Source organism: Rhincodon typus, chromosome 1, assembly GCF_021869965.1.
Source record: "Rhincodon typus isolate 14 chromosome 1, sRhiTyp1.1, whole genome shotgun sequence".
Classification (NCBI taxonomy): Eukaryota; Metazoa; Chordata; class Chondrichthyes; order Orectolobiformes; family Rhincodontidae; genus Rhincodon; species Rhincodon typus.
The window spans coordinates 12,646,946-12,654,147 of NC_063332.1; the positions used below are offsets into that span (position 1 = coordinate 12,646,946).

General features: G+C 42.3%; 1 protein-coding gene across 1 annotated transcript in view; it reads left to right on the top strand.

Annotated features, from left to right (window-relative positions):
• Positions 1 to 7,202, top strand: part of atrn (attractin) — a 233,320-nt gene that overhangs the window by 612 nt on the left and 225,506 nt on the right. The gene's annotated exons all lie outside the window — the stretch shown is intronic.

The following is a 7,202-nucleotide window of genomic DNA, read 5'->3' on the forward strand; positions in this document are numbered from 1 at the left end:
CCTGGCTCCACCCCCCAATCCCTGCCCACAGCTCCACCTCCCCCAATCCCTTCCCATGGCTCCACCCACCAATCCCCGCCCACAGCTTCACCTACCCATCCCCGCCTCCAGCTCCACCTCCCCCAATCCCAGCCCACAAATCCCGCCACCCACCTAACCTCAACATCCCTATCAACCCTTACCCCTGCCGTCAACAACCCCCCAGCCCTCAATACCTCTCAACCCCCCACCACCCAACTTCAACATCAAATAAACCGGATGCAATCTGCTGTGAACACCTCTAAGAGCCACCCCACCAGCTTGCTTCAATACCATTCCAGACCCTCCCCACCCGCCCCCAAGAGCTCCTCCTCGTTGAGTCCCCAACACCCCCTTCAGTACTCACCCCACCGCTATTTGACTTCCCACATTCTCCCCTCCACCACTTCTACCCGCAGCTCCCCGGTGATGACCATCCTCGTTCTCTAGATCCTGCTCAGATATCCCACAACAGCCCAGCTCAGCTCAATCTCAACGCTCCTCTGCATCCTTCCTCAGCCCCTCCCTGTTGCTCGCTAATGTTTTCCCCTTTCCCTCAAACTACATCCCCTACCCCTTTCAGTTCTGAAGAAGGATCACTGGATCTGAAATGTTAACTCTGATTTCTCTTCACAGATGCTGCCAGATCTGCTGAGATTTTCCAGCAAATTCTGTTTTGTGTTCCCCTTCCCCAGCCAGTTTTGTTTCCACCCCTGTCCTGTCCTGTCCTCAGCTAGTAGGCCCTAAAAATCTCCTTCTCCATTTGGCCCCGGTTTTCCCCTGCCCTTTCTCATGCTGACTGCATTCGCCCAAACTCCAGACCTTCCCCAGCTGTGCAGTGGGCTTGTTTCCCACCTCATACTCTTCCCCAGTCTGCTTGTTTCTCTCTGTACCCTGAAGAAGCAGACTGGAGAAGAGTATGAGGTGGGAAACAAGCTCACTGTACAACTGGGGAAGGTGTCAATATACCTTGCCTGTTCAATGCAGAAAGGATAACTTGTGATGGGGAAGGGGATGTAATTTGAGGGAAAGGGGAAAACATTAGCGAGCAACAGTGAGGGGTTGAGGAGGGATGTAGAGGAGCATTGAGATTGAGCTGAGCTGGGCTGTGGTGGGGACTGAGCAGGATCTAGAGAACGAGGATGGTCATCACAGGGGAGCTGCAGCTGGTAGTGCAGATGAAGGGACCAAGCTGTGAGAAGCAGGTTCTTGGCAAGTACCATTTGAAGTGGTTAGCAGTTATCGTTGTGTCTTGATATTTGGTGTTGATGTTTGTCGCCTATCTACGAAACATCATTGGTTGCCCAGAGTAAATTGCCCGCTTCATCCGCCGATGTGTCTCAGCTTTCGGATTCGAAGCTTAATGCCTTTATGTCTCCTTTGTCAACATTCTTGAAGTGGAGACTTGTCATCTAACTCTGGCTACCTTGTCATACAGAAAATCCTTAGGTATGTGACCATCTTCCATCACTCTGGAAGTGCCCAAGCCGATGAAGTCACCTCTGTTTGAATGACTGCATACTTTTGCTTTTTGTCATTTATGTAAATGATTTGGATGTGAATGTAGACAGTATGGTTCGTAAGATTGCACATGACACCAAATTTCGTTGAGTAGTGGACAGCAACGAAGTTTACCTTAGAGTTCAACAGCACCTTGATCAGATGGGCCAATGGGCTGAGAAGTGGCAGATGCAGTTTAATTTAGATAAAAGTGAGTTACTGCATTTTGGGAAGGCAAATCTGCGCAGGACTTGTGCACTTAATGGTAAGGTCCTGGGGAGTGTTGCAGAGTGAAGAGACTTTGGCGTGCAGGTTCATAATGGAATCCCAGGTAGACAGGATAGTGAAGAAGGCATTTGGTATAGTTGCCCTTATTGGCTAGTGCATTGAGTATAGGAGTTGGGAGGTCATGTTGCAACTGTACAGGACATCAGTTAGGCCATTTTTGGAATACTGCATTCAATTCATGTCTCTCTGCTGTCGGAAGGATGTTGTGAAACTTGAAAGAGTTCAGAAAAAATTTACAAGAATGTTGCCAAGGTTGGAGGGTTTGAGCTACAGGGAGAGGCTGAATCGGAGGGAAAGCTACAGGGAGAAGCAATGAAGAATACAACTATTAAAATACAAAATTAAAAACTACACACCACCTCTAATTATAATTCACAACCTAGACTACATGAATAGGAAAGGTTTGGAGGGATATGGGCCAGGAGCAGTCAGGTGGGACTAGTTTTGTTTGGGATCATGTTCGATATGGACTGCTTGGATTGAAGGGTCTGTTCTCCTGCTGTATGACTCAATGATTTTGACCCATGCTTTTGAGAAGATGTTGCTTTTGTTGTGTGATGCCCAGATTGTACAGCTACCAGTAAAGATCCAAGAGTGCACAAAAATCAAATGAAGTGTGACTTAATCCACTTTCAAAAATTTAATAATGTTGGGTACGTGGCAGCATTTTCTAGTGTCAGGTTATTTTGAGTGTTGCTACTGAGCACCTTGTGTATTCAGGATAACTATTGATTTTTGGAAATCCAAAGGGACTCAAAATGTTAATTCTTCTTCTCTCTCCACAACTACCACCAGATCTGCTGAGTTTCTCAGTCACTTTGTTTTTATTTCAGATCTTTAGCATCTGCAGTACTTCAGTTTTTTGGGATATCTGATTAGCTGAAAATAGTTGCAGAACACAAACAAATATGTCACTTCTCTATCTGTCAGCTTTTTAAGAAAATGCACAGTTTAAGAATTGCACAGTTTATAAATGAAGGTTTGAAACAGTGTAGCCATGTACGTTATTTGGGGAGTCCAGTACACACTGGTGTTGCTTGTGGCTTGTCATGTGCCCGGCTTGATGCCAGTTTCAAACTAACAATAAATGCACTATTGTTCATAATTATTAATTGAATTATTTTGCAGTCCTCTACTGAACACAAGTTTTATTTGGTGGTCCGTATTCTCTGAAGCTTATATTCCTTATGTATGAATTTTGCTGGTATTTCATACTCTTTATTTTGTATCTTTCTTTTCTGCTAGAATATCTTGAAAAGCAAATTTGTGGAGCATTTAGCTGGAGGTTTACTCCGAGGGAGAAAATCAGAAAAACATGAAGGATGTGAATGTGGCCCCTGTAGAAATGCTCAGAAAAAGTTATTGATTACTTTTCTCTGACTTGAGCCTTCAGGACTATTGGTTGTGCGGATTGAGGCGGCTTTATTCATTTGTGAGATGGTTACTGTGGTTACAACAAGCATGTGCTGTGGAGTTGGGAACAAGCCAATAGCTTTTTAGTTACTCCTGGGAATAAGAGGTTCCAGGATGGTTAATTTGAATCTTCATTTGTTTTGAAGTGTGAGCCCCATCAATCAATTTGACTGTAATGCTTGAAAGCTGTATTCCTACTACTTCATATCAATTAGCAGTTCATGAAGTAAATCCTTTTGTCAAAATCCCATTGATGGAACATAACTTAAACATTAGATTTGAAAGCAATAATACTGAAGAGAAAATTTGTGAACATCCCTTTGGTCATTTGGCAGATATTGGAAAAGAAAGTTCGATTTTTATTTAGATCTCTGCTTTTAAGGAAGAAAATGATAGATTAATAGCACACCTTCTTGAGCAGCTCGGTGGTGGTCAATAAATGCTGGCCAACCAGTGACATCCAGGTTCCATGAGTGAATGAAAATTTTGAAGGCAATATCAAAGCTATAATAAATAACACAGCAAGACACCCATGTAGAGATGGGGGCAATTAATGCTGGCCTTGCCGGGAACACCGACATCTTATGAAAGAACGAATGTTAAAAAATCTAGGAGCTTTTTGGGATACAAACAACTTTTTTAAATTCATCCTTGGGATGAGTATTGTGAGCAAGAGCAGCATTTACTGCTCATCTCTAATTACACTTGAGAATGTGGGGATGAGCCAACTTCCTGAGTCATGCAGTCCATGTGGTGCAAGTGCATCCACAGTGCTTTTAGGAAGGTGTTTCCAGATTTTCAGCTAGCAAAGTCACAATTGAGTGTGACTTTGAGGGGATCTCACAGGTGCTGGCATTTTCATATATCTACAACCTCTGTTGTTGTAGGTAGTCCAATTTTGTAGGTTTGGAAGGTGCCATCAAAGCAAGCTTGGTGAGTTGCTGCAGTGCACTGTGTTGATGGAGCACCTTGCTGCTGTCTCTTTTCCAAGTATATGAATGGGGAAAAGGTTGAAATCTCATAAAGGTATCCTTCGTAAACTTCTCAGAATTATATATTTTTTTGTTTTTCTTTATTCATTCATGGGATGAGGGCATCGCTGGTTAGGCAGCATTTATTGCCCATCCCTAATTGCCCACAGGGGAGTTAAGAGTCAACCACATTGCCGTGGGTCTGGAGTCACATGTAGTCCAGACCAGGTAAGGATGGCAGTTTCCTTCCCTAAAGGGCATTAGTGAACCAGATGGGTTCTTCCAACAATCGACACTGGATTCACAGTCATCATTAGATTCTCAATTCCAGATATTTACTGAATTCAAATTCCACCATCTGCCGTGGTGGGATTCGAACCCACGTCCCCAGAATGTTATCCGGGTCTTTGGATTAACAGTCCAGCGATAATACCACTCGGCCATCGCCTCCCCAAATTCAAAGTCGTCATTCAAAGCCTGGTTTGGCCACGTGGAGTATTGTGTCCAGTTCTGGTTGCCTCATTACAGGAAAGATGTGGAAGCGTTGGAAAAGATGTAGAGGAGATTCACCAGGATGTTGCCTGGAATGGAGGGAAGGTCTTACGAGAAAAGGTTGAGAGAGCTAGGGCTTTTCCCTTTAGAACGACGAGGCATGAGAGGTGACTTGATAGAGGTATACAAAATGATCAGACGTATAGATAGAGTGGACAGCCAGAGACTTTTTCTTAGGGTGAAGGTAGCTATGACGAGGGGGCATAGTTTTAAAGTGAGTGGAGATAGATACAGGGGAGACGTCAGAGGTAGGTTCTTTACTCAAGAGAGTGGTCAGGGCGTGGAATGCATTGCCGGAGAGTGTAGTGGAGTCGGCCTCATTAGGGGCATTTAAGCAGCTATTAGATAGGCATATGGATGATAGTATACGGTAGGGGTGGAGGTTAGATAGACCTTAGGATTAGGGTAAAAGTTCGGCACAACATCGTGGGCTGAAGGGCCTGTACTGTGCTGTACTGTTCTATGCTCTATGTTTCTATGAAAGGGAAATCTTGTTTGACAAATTTATTGAAGTATTTTGAGGATGTCACTCTTAGAGTAAATAAAAGGAAAATTGTAGTTTGTAGTGAACTTCGATTTCCAAATGGCATCTAATAAAGTATCTCATAAGGTTTCGAGGACCTGTGTTGATATGTTTGTTAATGTGAATACCAGGTTCAGTAAATGGTCAGGAAGTGAAGAGTAGGAATAACAAGATTTCTGGGCAGTAGTAGACCTTTCAGGCTTGGTCCACATTCCATCAGCTACAGCTAATAATCGGGGAATTTTCAATTGTCAGGCGGTAGCTTGTAGAGTGCTGGAGGAATCTGCTGGTGCCTCAGCTATTTGTAGTCTATAGTAATGACTTAAATGAAGAGACAGCAATGTTTCTTAATTTGCTGCTGATGCAAAGCTAAATGGAAATGTAAGCTTTGGGGTGAGCTGCACAGAAATATAGACAAGCTAAGTGAATGGGCAATGAAATGGCTTATGGTGTGTAATGTGATCTTTGCTTATAAGAATTCAAGAGCAAAACAGTGTTTGAAAAGGTATGTACCTGAAACTGTTCCTGGGTTATGTTTACCAAAGCTATGCTAACATAACATGTAACCTTGTTGAAAAGTCAATATACCTTGCCTGGACTTCCATCAGACTGTAGAATCCCGCCTCTTATTGTCACTATCTGTTGCCACAACCACACGAAATGTACTGTACGTTAGAAGTAAGAGGAGATACAGAGGGAAATAGATTATGAAACACTTCACTCTCAGTTTTATAAAATTCATGAATTGTATTAAATAAGTGAAAATTCAATAAATTTAACCTGGTAATGTGTGAATTATAGACTTTAATATATATTGCAGAGTGTAATAGTTTATATTATAAAAATAAAAATTCTAAGGAGACCCGTGTTCTGCATTGTTTTGGAATTATTTATACTGAATTGATCATGATTGTGCCATCCTTTTATTTCACAATTTTGTTTCAGGTAGTTGTGGTTACTTACAATTTTATTGTCAATACAATTTGGCATCTGCAATAAACCAATTATCTACTTGTAAATGTTAATGTTCAGACGGACTTGGATGTAACCTGTACAAGGATCACAAAAACCTAGCTTTCAGATACAGCAAGCAATCAAAAAGGAAGAAGCATGATGACCTTCACTGTAAGGGAATTGGAGTTTCAGAATGAAGGCACCTCAATGCAACTGTTCAGAGCTTTGGTGAGTCCACATCTGGAGTTCTATGCATAGTTTTTGTCTCCATGCTAACAGCATTGGAGATAGTACAGCGAAGGTCCACTAATGAACAAATTGTACCTTAGTTTCTGGAGTTTAGAAGAATAAAGTGTAATCTCATTGAAACCTGCATGAATCCGAAAGAAATTATCAAGATACTTGGTGAGATGACAATGAGTAAGCATTTCTACAGATCAAAATTGGGTGCAATATGTTCAGGATATCTGATTTACTCCGCACATGGTGCTCTGTATGGTCTGGGGTGTGCAAGTTTTCCACTTCTCAGTTTGATTTTTTATTATTTTCAATGGGGCATGGTCTTCATTGGCTGGGCTTGCATTTACTGACTTTCGTAGTTGCCATCAGGGTGTTGATGAACTGCTGTACTATCTCAGAAATCTACAGAAAGCAAAACCCACCTAAAGCGTAGATCGTACTTTAAATACACCGGCCAATCCAAATGGCTTTCACTCTGTTCCGAGGAATATTTATTTATTTCTTATAACTGAGATTCCATTCTCCAAACTTTCAACAAATTGTTTATTTTTTTAAAGAAATTGATGCTGCACACAGCTTAAACATCACCTGCAGCTCTCATTCACCACTCCAAACCAAAACCAGATTTTTAAAAAATTTCAACAATGTATATGAGATAACAAGGTGTAGAGCTGGATGAACACAGCAGGCCAAGCAGCATCAGAGGAGCAGGAAAGCTGACATTTCGGGTCTGGACCCTTCTT